This window comes from Amblyraja radiata, chromosome 6 (genome assembly GCF_010909765.2).
Source record: "Amblyraja radiata isolate CabotCenter1 chromosome 6, sAmbRad1.1.pri, whole genome shotgun sequence".
In the NCBI taxonomy this organism is placed as follows: domain Eukaryota; kingdom Metazoa; phylum Chordata; class Chondrichthyes; order Rajiformes; family Rajidae; genus Amblyraja; species Amblyraja radiata.
This window is the reverse complement of record NC_045961.1, coordinates 102,012,880-102,030,057: the sequence shown is the minus strand read 5'-3', so window position 1 is coordinate 102,030,057 and position 17,178 is coordinate 102,012,880.

Below are 17,178 nucleotides of genomic sequence, written 5' to 3'. Positions count from 1 at the left end.
GTGTTTCCTCGTCTCCGTTCTAAATGGCTTAAAGGGCTTTCTCATTGTGCGACCTGAAGCAAGACCTAACAAGATTTAACATCGTGGGAACCTTCTGCGATAGCAGTACGGCATTCGTGGACCACCGAGGACCTCCGTGGCGCTAACGGCAGGTAGTCGTGTGACTTGGTAAGGTCGGGAGAAAATTCAAACATTTTTGAATTTCTCCAAGAGTGTCTTGAGCAGCGTTGCAACATTGTATGGACGCAGATGCCAGTGCGATATCCGTGCGATATCCGTAATGACACTTGCGAATACCGTGGGAACTCCTGCGAACGGTAAACCCGGAAGCTGGACAGAAGGGACATAAGGTGAGTAAAAGAGGTGGTCTCAATATCGCCAATGGACCATGTGTCCATCGAGGACGTCCCACCTAATTGTCATTGTTTGAGAATCTTTTTCACAGTAAGACTTGCAGAGATGCCTCTCAGAAAATCGCAAAGAAAGGGGTCAAAGAAAGTCGGAAAGTTTTAGCCATGCAGGTAAATGAGGAGGAAACTCAGCAAGAGAGACAGGTGGAGAGGCAAGAGGAGATGCCAGAGATACCACTGCCTGTGGGCTCCTTGGAGCAGGGAGAGGGTGATCAAGGTGGATTTGAGATTGCCTCCCCAGTAGCTGTTGCCTCCACAATATTCTCAGCAGACGAGAACATAAAGGTTAGATGGCAGAAGGTAAGGCCATATAACTTCAACAGGGAACAAGAGGGTGAACTGGTGGAGTGGTACCAATTCAATGAGATTCTCTATGACAAATCCAGAGAGGATTATAGAAATAGGGAGAGAAAGCGCAACCTGCTGGAGACGAAGGCTGCTGAGTATCCCCGGTGCTCATGTGAGTAACTATAACAATATATTAGTTTATGTACAGGAGAACAATTTAATGTTATCCATGATTTTAAAACATACAATGCTACAGATGTAAAAGTGCTGTTTTTGCAGTCACCTTTAATTTATCTTATAAGTCTGTCTGTTCCCTGCAGCTGCAATGTAAAAGTAGTGGCAGACAGCTTTTACACCCTCTTCGTTTGAAGTGGGAATCATATCTCTTTTAGAGCCATAAAATAAATTATGCATGAGGTCCCAAATTATTCTTTAACTCATTAAAGAGCTCGGGTGAAATTCTGACAAAGTTTTTGAATGCACTTTTATCCTCTTCGCACAGCACATTAAGCAGTTGCTCATATTGTCCAAATAGAGGTCTCCGTTGAAACATGGGCTTAACCCAGTGGGACTTCCTCTTAATTCTCTTTTTAATTAATCTCACCCTACTGCCTTCACGCAAGCGTTTTCGATGCACATGTTGCGCTAATGCATACAGCACGTCAATGAAAATAACAACCAGCCTGTACTCGAACCAACTTTGTATAGGCATGTCTGCAAATGAGACAATTCTACGAACGGAGGATATTTATATAGTGTGTGAAAAAAAGTGACATCATTTGTGCCACGTGATTAACTACACTACAGTCCACGATGTTCATTCACGATTAACGGGAAAGATCGGGAGACGGACAAGTCAGTCGCACAAATGACAGAATTGCCGAGTACCGTGGGAACTCTTTATCGTGGGAACACTTTATCGTGCAGAACTCGTGCTGGACCACGACCACTTCACTCGGGTGACATCTTGCTTCAGGTCGCACCGTGAGAACTCGCCATAAATTACTCCTTATTCTTAAACTGTTACTCCTTATTCTTAAACTGTGTGTGGCCCCTGGTTCTGGACTCCCCCAACATCGGGAACCTGTTTCCTGCCTCTAGCGTGTCCAAGCCATTAACAATCTTATATGTTTCAATGAGATGCCCTCTCATCCTTCTACACTCCAGAGTATACAAGCCCAGCTGCTCCATTCTCTCAGCATATGACAGTCCCGCCATCCCGGGAATTAACCTTGTAAACCTACGCTGCACTCCCTGCACTCAGCATTGGTTTAGTTCAGTTCAGACACAGCCTGGAAACAGGCCCTTCGGACGCACCGACCAACAATCAGCCATACTCCGGCACAATATCACACACTGGGGACAATTTACAATTTACAATTTTACCAAAGCCAATTAACCTACAAATCTGCACGTCTTTGGAGTAGTGGGAAGTAACCGGAGCACCCAGAGAAAGCCAATGTGGTCACGGGGAGAACGCACAAACTCCGTACAGACAGCAGCCGTAGTCAGGATCGAACCAGGGTCTCTGGTGCTGTGAGGCAGCAACTCTAATGTTGGGCCAAAGGACCTGTTTCATATCCGCAGAGACCGCTCCCTCCGCAACTCCCTGGTCAATTCGAACCACTTGCTCCCCTGTAATACTTTCCCTTTGAACCACAGGAAATGCTACACTTGTCCCTTTACCCCCCCCCCCACCCCCCTCGACTCCATCCAAGACCCAAGCAGTCTTTCCAGGTGAGGCAGAGGGTGACCTGCACCTCCTCCAACCTCATCTATTACATCTGCTGCCCTAGGTCTCAACTGCTTTGCACCGGTGAGACCAAGCACAGGCTTGGCGATCGCTTCGCCCAACACCTCCGCTCGGTTCGCATTAACAAACCCAATCTCCTGGTGGCCCAGCACTTCAACTCCCCCTCCCATTCCCAATCTGGCCTTTCTGGCCTGGGCCTCCTCCATGGGCCAGCGAGAGTCCCACCGCAGCACATCATGTTTCGCTTGGGTAATTTACACCCCAGCGGTATGAACATTGACTTCTCCAATTTCAGGTAGTCCCTGCTTTCTCCCTCTTTCCCCTTCCCAGCTCTCCCATAGCCCACTGTCTCCGCCTCTTCCTTTCTCCTTCCCACCCCCCTACCACCCCCACATCACTCTGAAGAAGGGTCTCGACCCGAAACGTCACCTATTCCTTCGCTCAATAGATGCTGCCTCACCCGCTGAGTTTCTCCAGCATTTATGTCTGCCTTCGATTTTTCCAGCATCTGCAGTTCCTTCTTAAATGTTTCATGTTCATAATTGATAGGAGCAGAATTAGGCCATTCGGCCCATCAAATCTACTCTGCCATTCAATCATGATGTATTTCTCCCTCCTAAACCCATTCTCCTGCCTTCTCCCCATAACTCCTGACACCTGTACTAATCAAGAATCTATCTATCCCTGGCTTAAAAATATCTATTAACTAGGCTCCAAAGCCTTCTGTGGCAATGAATTCTACAGATTCACCACCCTATGACTAAATAAATTCTTCCTCATTTCATCCTTTAATTCAGATGCTATGACCTCTAGTCCTAGACTCTCCCACTAGTGGAAACATCCTCGCCACATCCACTCTATCCAAGCCTTTCATCATTCGGTAAGTTTCAATGAGGGGACCCCCCTCATCCTTCTAAACTCCGGCGCATACAGGCCCAGTGCCGTCAAACGCTCATCATATGTTAACCCGTTCATTCCTGGGATCATTCTCGTAAACCTCCTCTGGACCCTCTCCAGAGCCAGCACATCCTTCCTCGAATATGGGGCCCACATGTGCTCGAAATGCAGCCAGACCAACACCAAGCATTACATCACTATTATGTATTCTAGTCCTCTCAAATCAAATGTTAGCTGTGTCTCTAAAGTCTAAAGTATATAGAGTCACGGTGGCGCAGCGGTAGAGTTGCTGCCTTACAGCGAACAAACCGCCGGAGATCCGGGTTCGATCCTGACTGCGGGTGCTGTCTGTACGGAGTTTGTACGTTCTCCCCGTGACCCGCGTGGGTTTTCTCCGAGATCTTCGGTTTCCTCCCACACTCCAAAGACGTACAGGTTTGTAGGTTAATTGGCTTGGTAAATGTAAAAATTGTCCCTCATGTGTGTGTGGGATAGTGTTAGTGTGCGGGGATCGCTGGTTGGTGCGGATCCGGTGGGCCGAAGGGCCTGTTTCCTCATTGTATCTCTAAACTAAACTAAACTAAAGTCCTAGATAGACACAAAATGCTGGAGTAACTCAGTGGGACAGCCAGCATCTATGGTGAGAAGCGATTCCTTCTCTCCCGAGATGCTGCCTGGCCCGCTGAGTTACTCCTGCATTTTGTGTCTATCTTCAATTTAAACCAGCATCTGCAGTTCTCTTCCCACACATATAGTAAAGTCCTGGCCTGCCCAACTTCTCCTTGTAGCTCAGTCCCTCAAACCTGGCAAAATCTTCGTAATCCTGGCTGAAAATAAGGTGATCCTATCGAGACTGACAATCAAGAAGCAAACTTGCTCTCTCTCCTGTGCAGTAGGGACTTGTGCGTCTATCTTTGAGACACGGGTTACTTGGCCCAGCGATGCAGTAGATTAAACACTTCAAATCATAAGCCCCGTGCCCTTTTAAGTCTAGTGATATAACCATTGGAGTGCGTAGATGTAACTGAACACTTCACATTTACCTGTCAATAAAACAGGTCATGGTCAGGAAGAAATTTCAAGTCATGTCAAGAGACTTTATTGTCATGTGTCCCAGATAGGACAATGAAATTCTTGCTTGTTGGAGCTCAACAGAATATTGTAAGCATAAATACAGAACAGGGGGTACACAAAATTGCTGGAGAAACTCAGCGGGTGCAGCAGCATCTATGGAGCGAAGTAAATAGGCGACGTTTCAGGCCAAAACCCTTCTTCAGACTATAAATACAGAACAGTTCAGTTCAATATATACATAAATAAGCAGATAAAGTGAAATAGGCTGTTACAGTTCATAGACACATAGAAAATAGGTGCAGGAGTAGGCCATTCAGCCCTTCGAGCCTGCACCGCCATTCAATATGATCATGGCTGATCATCCAACTCAGTATCCTGTACCTGCCTTCTCTCCATACCCCCTGATCCCTTTAGCCACAAGGGCCACATCTAACTCCCTCTTAAATATAGCCGATGAACTGGCCTCAACTACCTTCTGTGGCAGAGAATTCCACAGATTCACCACTCTCTGTGTGAAAAATTATTTTCTCATCTCGGTCCTAAAAGATTTCCCCCTTATCCTTAAACTGTGACCCCTTGTTCTAGACTTCCCCAACATCGGGAACAATCTTCCCCAGTTCAGAGTCTGTTTGTTGGTGAGTTTAATAGCCCGATGGCTGTGGGGAAACCTCTTGTGTAGGAAGGAACTGCAGATGCTGGTTTACACCGGAGATAGACACAAAATGCTGGAGTAACTCAGCGGGACAGACAGCATCTCTGGAGAGGAGAGAAGGAACGGGTGATATTTCGGGTGGAGACCCTTCAGACAGTACTACAAATGCGGCCTCACCAATGGGGCAGAGAATTTTATTTTATTTTAGGAAAGGCAGTTATGAAATTCGCAAAAGGAACTCTAGTTATCTGGTGGGTCAGTAATAAAATAACTCAGCGGATCAGGCAGCATTTCCAGAGAGGGGGAATGGGTCGAGACCCTTCTTCAGACTGAGAGTCAGGGGAGAGGGAGTCGAGGATATGGAAGGGGAAGGTATGAAAATGACGGATCAAATGATCAGACAATGATCAAGGAAATTTGAGAGTGGTTCATTGTGTGGGAAGGAACTGCTGATGCTGGTTTACACCGAAGATAGCCTTTATAAATCAGAGCATTGAGTATAGAAGTTGGGATGTAATGTTAAAATTGTACAAGGCATTGGTGAGGCCAATTCTGGAGTATGGTGTACAATTTTGGTCGCCCAATTATAGGAAGGATGTCAACAAAATAGAGAGAGTACAGAGGAGATTTACTAGAATGTTGCCTGGGTTTCAGCAACTAAGTTACAGAGAAAGGTTGAACAAGATAGGTCTTTATTCTTTGGAGCGCAGAAGGTTAAGGGGGGACTTGATAGAGGTCTTTAAAATGATGAGAGGGATAGACAGAGTTGATGTGGACAAGCTTTTTCCATTGAGAGTAGGGAAGATTCAAACAAGAGGACATGATTTGAGAATTAAGGGACAAGAGTTTAGGGGTAACATGAGGGGGAACTTCTTTACTCAGAGAGTGGTAGCTGTGTGGAATGAGCTTCCAGTGGAAGTGGTGGAGGCAGGTTCGATTTTATCATTTAATAATAAATTGGATAGGTATATGGACGGGAAAGGAATGGAGGGTTATGGTCTGAGCGCAGGTAGATGGGACTAGGGGAGAATACGTGTTCGGCACGGACTAGAAGGGTCGAGATGGCCTGTTTCCGTGCTGTAATGGTTATATGGTTATACGTGTACCGAGGTACAGTGAAGCGATTTTGTTGTGCGCTAACCAGCCAACGGAAAGACAATACATAGTGACAATCGAGCCATTCACAGTGTACAGATACATAGTGAGATGAGGAAAAACGTTTTAGAATAGAATAGAATAGAATACCTTTATTGTCATTCAGACCTTACGGTCTGAACGAAATTTCGTGCCTGCAGTCATACATACAATAATACAATAATATACAACAATAAACACAAATTAACACCACCACAGTGTATCCTCCAAACACCTCCTCACTGTGGTGGAGGCAAAAATCTTAGGGTTACTGTCTCTTCCCTCCTCTTCTCCCTCTGCGCTGAGGAGATTCCCCACCGGGCGATGGTACCAACAGTCCCGCGGCTCACCGAACCCCGCAAACGGGCCGGTTCAAACACCGCGGCCCGGGGGTGGTCGAAGCTGCCGCCCTCCAGTCCAGCACACGCAGCCGCTGACCCGCGGCTCAACCCAGGACTCAGGTCACCGCCTCAGAACGCCGTCCCAGCCACCGGAGCACCGTTCCAGCCCCGAGCCAGATCGCCCTCACGTGCGTACCGTTCTCCCTCGGGCTGGGCCACTCCGACGTGAGTGCCGTTCTCCCTCGGGCTGGGCCACTCCGACGTGAGTGCAGTTCTCCCTCGGGCTGGGCCACTCCGACGTGAGTGCCGTTCTCCCTCGGGCTGGGCCACTCCGACGTGAGTGCCGTTCTCCCTCGGGCTGGGCCACTCCGACGTGAGTGCCGTTCTCCCTCGGGCTGGGCCACTCCGACGGGCCACAGCCCCTCACGGGAAAGTCTCTCAGAAAGTTGTGAATGTTCCCGATATTTGGGGAGCCCAGAACCGGTGACGGTTTAAGAATAAGGGGGAGGCCATTTAGGACTGAGATAAGGAAAAACCTTTTCACCCAGATAGTTGTGAATCTGTGGAATTCTCTGTCACAGAAGGCAGTGGAGGCCAATTCACTGGATGTTTTCAAGAGTTAGATGTAGCTCTTGGGGCTAACGGAATCAAGTGATATGGGGAGAAAGCAGGAACAGGGGATGATCAGCCATGATCACATTGAATGGCGGTGCTGGCTCGAAGGGCTGAATGACCTACTCCTGCACCTATCGTCTATTGTCTAATGGAATCAAGTGATATGGGGAGAAAGCAGGAACGGGGCACTGATTTTGGATGATCAGCCATGATCATATTGAATGGTGGAGCTGGCACGAAGAGGGCCGAATGGCCTACTCCTGCACCTATTTTCTATGTTTCTAGATGGGATGAATGTAAAAATTGTCCCTCGTGTGTGTGTGGGATAGTGTTAGTTTGCGGGGATCGCTGGTTGGCACGGACCCGGTGGGCCGAAGGGCCTGTTTCCTCATTGTATCTCTAAACTAAACTAAACTAAAGTCCTAGATAGACACAAAATGCTGGAGTAACTCAGTGGGACAGCCAGCATCTCTGGTGAGAAGCGATTCCTTCTCTCCCGAGATGCTGCCTGTCCCGCTGAGTTACTCCAGCATTTTGTGTCTATCTTCAATTTAAACCAGCATCTGCAGTTCTCTTCCCACACATATAGTAAAGTCCTGGCCTGCCCAACTTCTCCTTGTAGCTCAGTCCCTCAAACCTGGCAAAATCTTCGTAATCCTGGCTGAAAATAAGGTGATCCTATCGAGACTGACAATCAAGAAGCAAACTTGCTCTCTCTCCTGTGCAGTAGGGACTTGTGCGTCTATCTTTGAGACACGGGTTACTTGGCCCAGCGATGCAGTAGATTAAACACTTCAAATCATAAGCCCCGTGCCCTTTTAAGTCTAGTGATATAACCATTGGAGTGCGTAGATGTAACTGAACACTTCACATTTACCTGTCAATAAAACAGGTCATGGTCAGGAAGAAATTTCAAGTCATGTCAAGAGACTTTATTGTCATGTGTCCCAGATAGGACAATGAAATTCTTGCTTGTTGGAGCTCAACAGAATATTGTAAGCATAAATACAGAACAGGGGGTACACAAAATTGCTGGAGAAACTCAGCGGGTGCAGCAGCATCTATGGAGCGAAGTAAATAGGCGACGTTTCAGGCCGAAACCCTTCTTCAGACTATAAATACAGAACAGTTCAGTTCAATATATACATAAATAAGCAGATAAAGTGAAATAGGCTGTTACAGTTCATAGACACATAGAAAATAGGTGCAGGAGTAGGCCATTCAGCCCTTCGAGCCTGCACCGCCATTCAATATGATCATGGCTGATCATCCAACCCAGTATCCTGTACCTGCCTTCTCTCCATACCCCCTGATCCCTTTAGCCACAAGGGCCACATCTAACTCCCTCTTAAATATAGCCGATGAACTGGCCTCAACTACCTTCTGTGGCAGAGAATTCCACAGATTCACCACTCTCTGTGTGAAAAATGATTTTCTCATCTCGGTCCTAAAAGATTTCCCCCTTATCCTTAAACTGTGACCCCTTGTTCTAGACTTCCCCAACATCGGGAACAATCTTCCCCAGTTCAGAGTCTGTTTGTTGGTGAGTTTAATAGCCCGATGGCTGTGGGGAAACCTCTTGTGTAGGAAGGAACTGCAGATGCTGGTTTACACCGGAGATAGACACAAAATGCTGGAGTAACTCAGCGGGACAGACAGCATCTCTGGAGAGGAGAGAAGGAACGGGTGATATTTCGGGTGGAGACCCTTCAGACAGTACTACAAATGCGGCCTCACCAATGGGGCAGAGAATTTTATTTTATTTTAGGAAAGGCAGTTATGAAATTCGCAAAAGGAACTCTAGTTATCTGGTGGGTCAGTAATAAAATAACTCAGCGGGTCAGGCAGCATTTCCAGAGAGGGGAATGGGACCAGACCCTTCTTCAGACTGAGAGTCAGGGGAGAGGGAGTCGAGGATATGGAAGGGGAAGGTGTGAAAATGACGGATCAAATGATCAGACAATGATCAAGGAAATGGAGAGTGGTTCATTGTGTGGGAAGGAACTGCTGATGCTGTTACACCGAAGATAGCCTTTATAAATCAGAGCATTGAGTATAGAAGTTGGGATGTAATGTTAAAATTGTACAAGGCATTGGTGAGGCCAATTCTGGAGTATGGTGTACAATTTTGGTCGCCCAATTATAGGAAGGATGTCAACAAAATAGAGAGAGTACAGAGGAGATTTACTAGAATGTTGCCTGGGTTTCAGCAACTAAGTTACAGAGAAAGGTTGAACAAGATAGGTCTTTATTCTTTGGAGCGCAGAAGGTTAAAGGGGGACTTGATAGAGGTCTTTAAAATGATGAGAGGGATAGACAGAGTTGATGTGGACAAGCTTTTTCCATTGAGAGTAGGGAAGATTCAAACAAGAGGACATGATTTGAGAATTAAGGGACAAGAGTTTAGGGGTAACATGAGGGGGAACTTCTTTACTCAGAGAGTGGTAGCTGTGTGGAATGAGCTTCCAGTGGAAGTGGTGGAGGCAGGTTCGATTTTATCATTTAATAATAAATTGGATAGGTATATGGACGGGAAAGGAATGGAGGGTTATGGTCTGAGCGCAGGTAGATGGGACTAGGGGAGAATACGTGTTCGGCACGGACTAGAAGGGTCGAGATGGCCTGTTTCCGTGCTGTAATGGTTATATGGTTATACGTGTACCGAGGTACAGTGAAGCGATTTTGTTGTGCGCTAACCAGCCAACGGAAAGACAATACATAGTGACAATCGAGCCATTCACAGTGTACAGATACATAGTGAGATGAGGAAAAACGTTTTAGAATAGAATAGAATAGAATACCTTTATTGTCATTCAGACCTTACGGTCTGAACGAAATTTCGTGCCTGCAGTCATACATACAATCATACAATAATAAACAACAATAAACACAAATTAACACCACCACAGTGTATCCTCCAAACACCTCCTCACTGTGGTGGAGGCAAAAATCTTAGGGTTACGGTCTCTTCCCTCCTCTTCTCCCTCTGCGCTGAGGCGATCCCCCACCGGGCGATGGTAAATCAGTCCCGCGGCCCACCGAACCCCGCAAACGGGCCGGTTCAAACACCGCGGCCCGGGGGTGGTCGAAGCTGCCGCCCTCCAGTCCAGCACACGCAGCCGCTGACCCGCGGCTCAACCCAGGACTCAGGTCACCGCCTCAGAACGCCGTCCCAGCCACCGGAGCACCGTTCCAGCCCCGAGCCGGATCGCCCTCACGTGCGTACCGTTCTCCCTCGGGCTGGGCCACTCCGACGTGAGTGCCGTTCTCCCTCGGGCTGGGCCACTCCGACGTGAGTGCCGTTCTCCCTCGGGCTGGGCCACTCCGACGGGCCACAGCCCCTCACGGGAAAGTCTCTCAGAAAGTTGTGAATGTTCCCGATATTTGGGGAGCCCAGAACCGGTGACGGTTTAAGAATAAGGGGGAGGCCATTTAGGACTGAGATAAGGAAAAACCTTTTCACCCAGATAGTTGTGAATCTGTGGAATTCTCTGTCACAGAAGGCAGTGGAGGCCAATTCACTGGATGTTTTCAAGAGTTAGATGTAGCTCTTGGGGCTAACGGAATCAAGTGATATGGGGAGAAAGCAGGAACGGGGCACTGATTTTGGATGATCAGCCATGATCATATTGAATGGTGGAGCTGGCACGAAGAGGGCCGAATGGCCTACTCCTGCACCTATTTTCTATGTTTCTAGATGGGATGAATGTAAAAATTGTCCCTCGTGTGTGTGTGGGATAGTGTTAGTTTGCGGGGATCGCTGGTTGGCGCGGACCCGGTGGGCCGAAGGGCCTGTTTCCTCATTGTATCTCTAAACTAATCTAAACTAAAGTCCTAGATAGACACAAAATGCTGGAGTAACTCAGTGGGACAGCCAGCATCTCTGGTGAGAAGCGATTCCTTCTCTCCCGAGATGCTGCCTGTCCCGCTGAGTTACTCCAGCATTTTGTGTCTATCTTCAATTTAAACCAGCATCGGCTGTTCTCTTCCCACACAATAGTAAAGTCCTAGCCTGCCCAACTTCTCCTTGCAGCTCAGTCCCTCAAACCTGGCAAAACCTTCGTAATCCTGGCTGAAAATAAGGTGATCCTATCGAGACTGACAATCAAGAAGCAAACTTGCTCTCTCTCCTGTGCAGTAGGGACTTGTGCGTCTATCTTTGAGACACGGGTTCCTTGGCCCAGCGATGCAGTAGATTAAACACTTCAAATCATAAGCCCCGTGCCCTTTTAAGTCTAGTGATATAACCATTGGAGTGCGTAGATGTAACTGAACACTTCACATTTACCTGTCAATAAAACAGGTCATGGTCAGGAAGAAATTTCAAGTCATGTCAAGAGACTTTATTGTCATGTGTCCCAGATAGGACAATGAAATTCTTGCTTGTTGGAGCTCAACAGAATATTGTAAGCATAAATACAGAACAGTTCAGTTCAATATATACATAAATAAGCAGATAAAGTTCAATAGGCTGTTACAGTTCATAGACACATAGAAAATAGGTGCAGGAGTAGGCCATTCAGCCCTTCGAGCCTGCACCGCCATTCAATATGATCATGGCTGATCATCCAACTCAGTATCCTGTACCTGCCTTCTCTCCATACCCCCTGATCCCTTTAGCCACAAGGGCCACATCTAACTCCCTCTTAAATATAGCCAATGAACTGGCCTCAACTACCTTCTGTGGCAGAGAATTCCACAGATTCACCACTCTCTGTGTGAAAAATGATTTTCTCATCTCGGTCCTAAAAGATTTCCCCCTTATCCTTAAACTGTGACCCCTTGTTCTAGACTTCCCCAACATCGGGAACAATCTTCCCCAGTTCAGAGTCTGTTTGTTGGTGAGTTTAATAGCCCGATGGCTGTGGGGAAACCTCTTGTGTAGGAAGGAACTGCAGATGCTGGTTTACACCGGAGATAGACACAAAATGCTGGAGTAACTCAGCGGGACAGACAGCATCTCTGGAGAGGAGAGAAGGAATGGGTGATATTTCGGGTGGAGACCCTTCAGACAGTACTACAAATGCGGCCTCACCAATGGGGCAGAGAATTTTATTTTATTTTAGGAAAGGCAGTTATGAAATTCGCAAAAGGAACTCTAGTTATCTGGTGGGTCAGTAATAAAATAACTCAGCGGATCAGGCAGCATTTCCAGAGAGGGGAATGGGTCGAGACCCTTCTTCAGACTGAGAGTCAGGGGAGAGGGAGTCGAGGATATGGAAGGGGAAGGTGTGAAAATGACGGATCAAATGATCAGACAATGATCAAGGAAATGGAGAGTGGTTCATTGTGTGGGAAGGAACTGCTGATGCTGTTACACCGAAGATAGCCTTTATAAATCAGAGCATTGAGTATAGAAGTTGGGATGTAATGTTAAAATTGTACAAGGCATTGGTGAGGCCAATTCTGGAGTATGGTGTACAATTTTGGTCGCCCAATTATAGGAAGGATGTCAACAAAATAGAGAGAGTACAGAGGAGATTTACTAGAATGTTGCCTGGGTTTCAGCAACTAAGTTACAGAGAAAGGTTGAACAAGATAGGTCTTTATTCTTTGGAGTGCAGAAGGTTAAGGGGGGACTTGATAGAGGTCTTTAAAATGATGAGAGGGATAGACAGAGTTGATGTGGACAAGCTTTTTCCATTGAGAGTAGGGAAGATTCAAACAAGAGGACATGATTTGAGAATTAAGGGACAAGAGTTTAGGGGTAACATGAGGGGGAACTTCTTTACTCAGAGAGTGGTAGCTGTGTGGAATGAGCTTCCAGTGGAAGTGGTGGAGGCAGGTTCGATTTTATCATTTAATAATAAATTGGATAGGTATATGGACGGGAAAGGAATGGAGGGTTATGGTCTGAGCGCAGGTAGATGGGACTAGGGGAGAATACGTGTTCGGCACGGACTAGAAGGGTCGAGATGGCCTGTTTCCGTGCTGTAATGGTTATATGGTTATACGTGTACCGAGGTACAGTGAAGCGATTTTGTTGTGCGCTAACCAGCCAACGGAAAGACAATACATAGTGACAATCGAGCCATTCACAGTGTACAGATACATAGTGAGATGAGGAAAAAACGTTTTAGAATAGAATAGAATAGAATACCTTTATTGTCATTCAGACCTTACGGTCTGAACGAAATTTAGTGCCTGCAGTCATACATACAATCATACAATAATAAACAACAATAAACACAAATTAACACCACCACAGTGTATCCTCCAAGCACCTCCCACTGTGGTGGAGGCAAAAATCTTAGGGTTACTGTCTCTTCCCTCCTCTTCTCCCTCTGCGCTGAGGAGATTCCCCACCGGGCGATGGTACCAACAGTCCCGCGGCTCACCGAACCCCGCAAACGGGCCGGTTCAAACACCGCGGCCCGGGGGTGGTCGAAGCTGCCGCCCTCCAGTCCAGCACACGCAGCCGCTGACCCGCGGCTCAACCCAGGACTCAGGTCACCGCCTCAGAACGCCGTCCCAGCCACCGGAGCACCGTTCCAGCCCCGAGCCAGATCGCCCTCACGTGCGTACCGTTCTCCCTCGGGCTGGGCCACTCCGACGTGAGTGCCGTTCTCCCTCGGGCTGGGCCACTCCGACGTGAGTGCCGTTCTCCCTCGGGCTGGGCCACTCCGACGTGAGTGCCGTTCTCCCTCGGGCTGGGCCACTCCAACGTGAGTGCCGTTCTCCCTCGGGCTGGGCCACTCCGACGGGCCACAGCCCCTCACGGGAAAGTCTCTCAGAAAGTTGTGAATGTTCCCGATATTTGGGGAGCCCAGAACCGGTGACGGTTTAAGAATAAGGGGGAGGCCATTTAGGACTGAGATAAGGAAAAACCTTTTCACCCAGATAGTTGTGAATCTGTGGAATTCTCTGTCACAGAAGGCAGTGGAGGCCAATTCACTGGATGTTTTCAAGAGTTAGATGTAGCTCTTGGGGCTAACGGAATCAAGTGATATGGGGAGAAAGCAGGAACAGGGGATGATCAGCCATGATCACATTGAATGGCGGTGCTGGCTCGAAGGGCTGAATGACCTACTCCTGCACCTATTGTCTATTGTCTAATGGAATCAAGTGATATGGGGAGAAAGCAGGAACGGGGCACTGATTTTGGATGATCAGCCATGATCATATTGAATGGTGGAGCTGGCACGAAGAGGGCCGAATGGCCTTCTCCTGCACCTATTTTCTATGTTTCTAGATGGGACTAGTGTAAATGGGGCAGGTTGGGCAACTTGGGCCGAAGGGCCTGTTTCCACACTGGATTGTAACTGCACTCTGGATCAAAACAGCTTGCTCCCTTCAAACAGAATACTCTTCACAATCTCCCTGACTCTTTTGCTAAATATCTTAACCTTTAAGTCTTCGATTAACCTTTAGAAACGATGCTTAAACTGATCTTTCTGGAGGAAAACATTGGGGTGAGAAGGACAGAGGCACAAAACGCACAGATCATTTTCTCCAGAATGGTTCATCTCATGTTGTTCTTTGAGCGGTGACTTTTAGCAGCCTTTTAGTCATAAATGTGATTCATGTTTGTTGCCATGGTAGCGCTGATGCTGAAAGCTGACAACTTGTACATCTGAGGAAGCAGCAACTTCCTTTTCTCAAGCTTAGTCTAGTTTAGAGATACAGCGCGGAAACAGGCCCTTCGGCCCACCGAATCCCCGCTGACCAGCCATCCCCGCACACTAATGGGCCTGTCCCACTCAGGTGATTTTTTAGGCAACTACAGGCGTCTAGTTAGTCGCCACATGTCCGCCGGTGGTCACCGGGAGTCGTCTCCTCAGTTGCGCAAAAAGTCGTAGCGTCTTTCTGGTCGCCGTTAAATTTTCGGCGACAGTGGGTTTGATGCCGATGAGCGTAGCTTGACTTCTCCTGACGTAGGTGCTGTAGTAGGTTGTCTCCAGGATGCTGTAGGTTGTCGCTGGTTTTTCGGCGACCTGCTACGACCATGACAGTCGCCGGAAGTTGCCTAAAAAAAATCGCCAAGTAGGACTGGCCCGGAACACTATCCTACACAAGGTAGGAACAATTTACATTTTACGCCAAGCCAATTAACCTGCAAACCTGTACCTCTTTGGATTGTGGGAGGAAACCGAAGATCTCCTTTTATGAAACGTATAAAATTATAAAAGGACTGGACAAGCTAGATGCAGGAAAAATGTTCCCAATGTTGGGCGAGTCCAGAACCAGGGGCCACAGTCTTAGAATAAAGGGGAGGCCATTTAAGACTGAGGTTAGAAAAAAACTTTTCCACCCAGAGAGTTGTGAATTTGTGGAATTCCCTGCCACAGAGGGCAGTGGAGGCCAAGTCACTGGATGGATTTAAGAGAGAGTTAGATAGAGGTCTAGGGGCTAGTGGAGTCAAGGGATATGGGGAGAAGGCAGGCACGGGTTATTGATAGGGGACGATCAGCCATGATCACAATGAACGGCAGTGCTGGCTCGAAGGGCCGAATAGCCTCCTCCTGCGCCTATTTTCTATGTTTCTATGTTTCTAATATACTAAGCTAAATTAAACTGCCCACAGTATAGTGGTTGAGTGTGAATTGCCCTCTACTGACATTCTGTTTGAGTTGCGATAGGAAATGCACAATGAATGAGAAAATACATTAAAAATAAATTCCACATCTCAATGAGGCTTTTGAAAAGGAATAACAACGGTCCCTGAAGACTACAACGGAAAAGCAAGTATATCCGTGGGATGTAAGTTGGGGGTTTTTTTTTTTTGCACATAAGCAAAAAAGATGTGCCTGGAATAGACATGGCCTTCAAGCTTAATTGAGAAAGTAATTTAAAAATTGTGGACAAACATTAACTAAAAGGAAATAACCACAGAAAAAGCCTAGCGTGCACAGTGGTTCAGTTAGTCTTACAGATATCTGCCTTTCATCAGGCCCGGTAAGATCGGGACAACTTTGATCATCAGTCCAGCTGTTTTCAGCGGAACAAGATATTTTTGCCTAGATTCACGAGCGGAGCTGAAATCAATTTTGAAGCAAAATGCTTACAAGTCCTCGCAAAATACCCAAGGGATGCTGCCAGAACGTGGAATGCATTAGTTCTTTATCTCACATCTTAAGCCTCTAGTTATCTCCACAATTTATATGACATAAGATGTGTATGAATGCATATATATATATATTTATATATATATATGTGTGTGTGTGTGTGTGTCTGTGTTCGTGTGTGTGTGTGTGTGATATATATTTGTGTGTGTGTGTTGATATATATATGTGTGTGTGTGTGTACAGTATGTGTGTGTTTCTGTGTCTGTGTGCGTGTTAATGTCTGTATGTGTCTGTATCATATATATGTGCGTGTCTGCATGTGTGATCTTGTGTGTGTGTGTCCATGCATGTGTGTGTGTGTGTGAGTGTGAGGGGGCATGTGTGTGTGCGTATGCGTGCGCGCAGGTATGTGTGCGTATGTGTGCGCGCATGTGTGTGAGCGTGTGTGTGTGTCTGTGTGACTGTGCATGTGTGTGAGTTTGTGTGTGTGCATATGTGTGTGAGCGTGTGTGTGAGAGTGTGTGTGAGAGTGTGTGTGCCAGTGTCTGCCTGTGTGTGCTTGTGTCTCTATATAAAGACGTGCGATTAGTATTCCCACTTGACGTCTATGAGATTGTGTAATCTGAAGTCTGGTGCCAAAAGTGTGAATTTGCCGACTGCCCAGCCAATTACTGAGCCAAAAAACCAGAAGCAAGTTTACTGATCACAACTTTTTTCACGTCTTGTCATTATTTCTTTCTGGTGAGACCTGTCTGTGTGAAGAAAAAAGACATTTCGCTGGAACCCTTGACTAGAAGCTTGCCTGAACCATGTTCTTAGCTTGGAAATATTTTTCATTCTATCTATCTATCTATCTATCTATCTATCTATCTATCTATCTATCTATCTATCTATCTATCTATCTATCTATCTATCTATCTATCTATCTATCTATCTATCTATCTATCTATCTATCTGGTCTGTGTGTATTTAAATCTGCACAAATATCGCTATAAATTTTTCACCACCT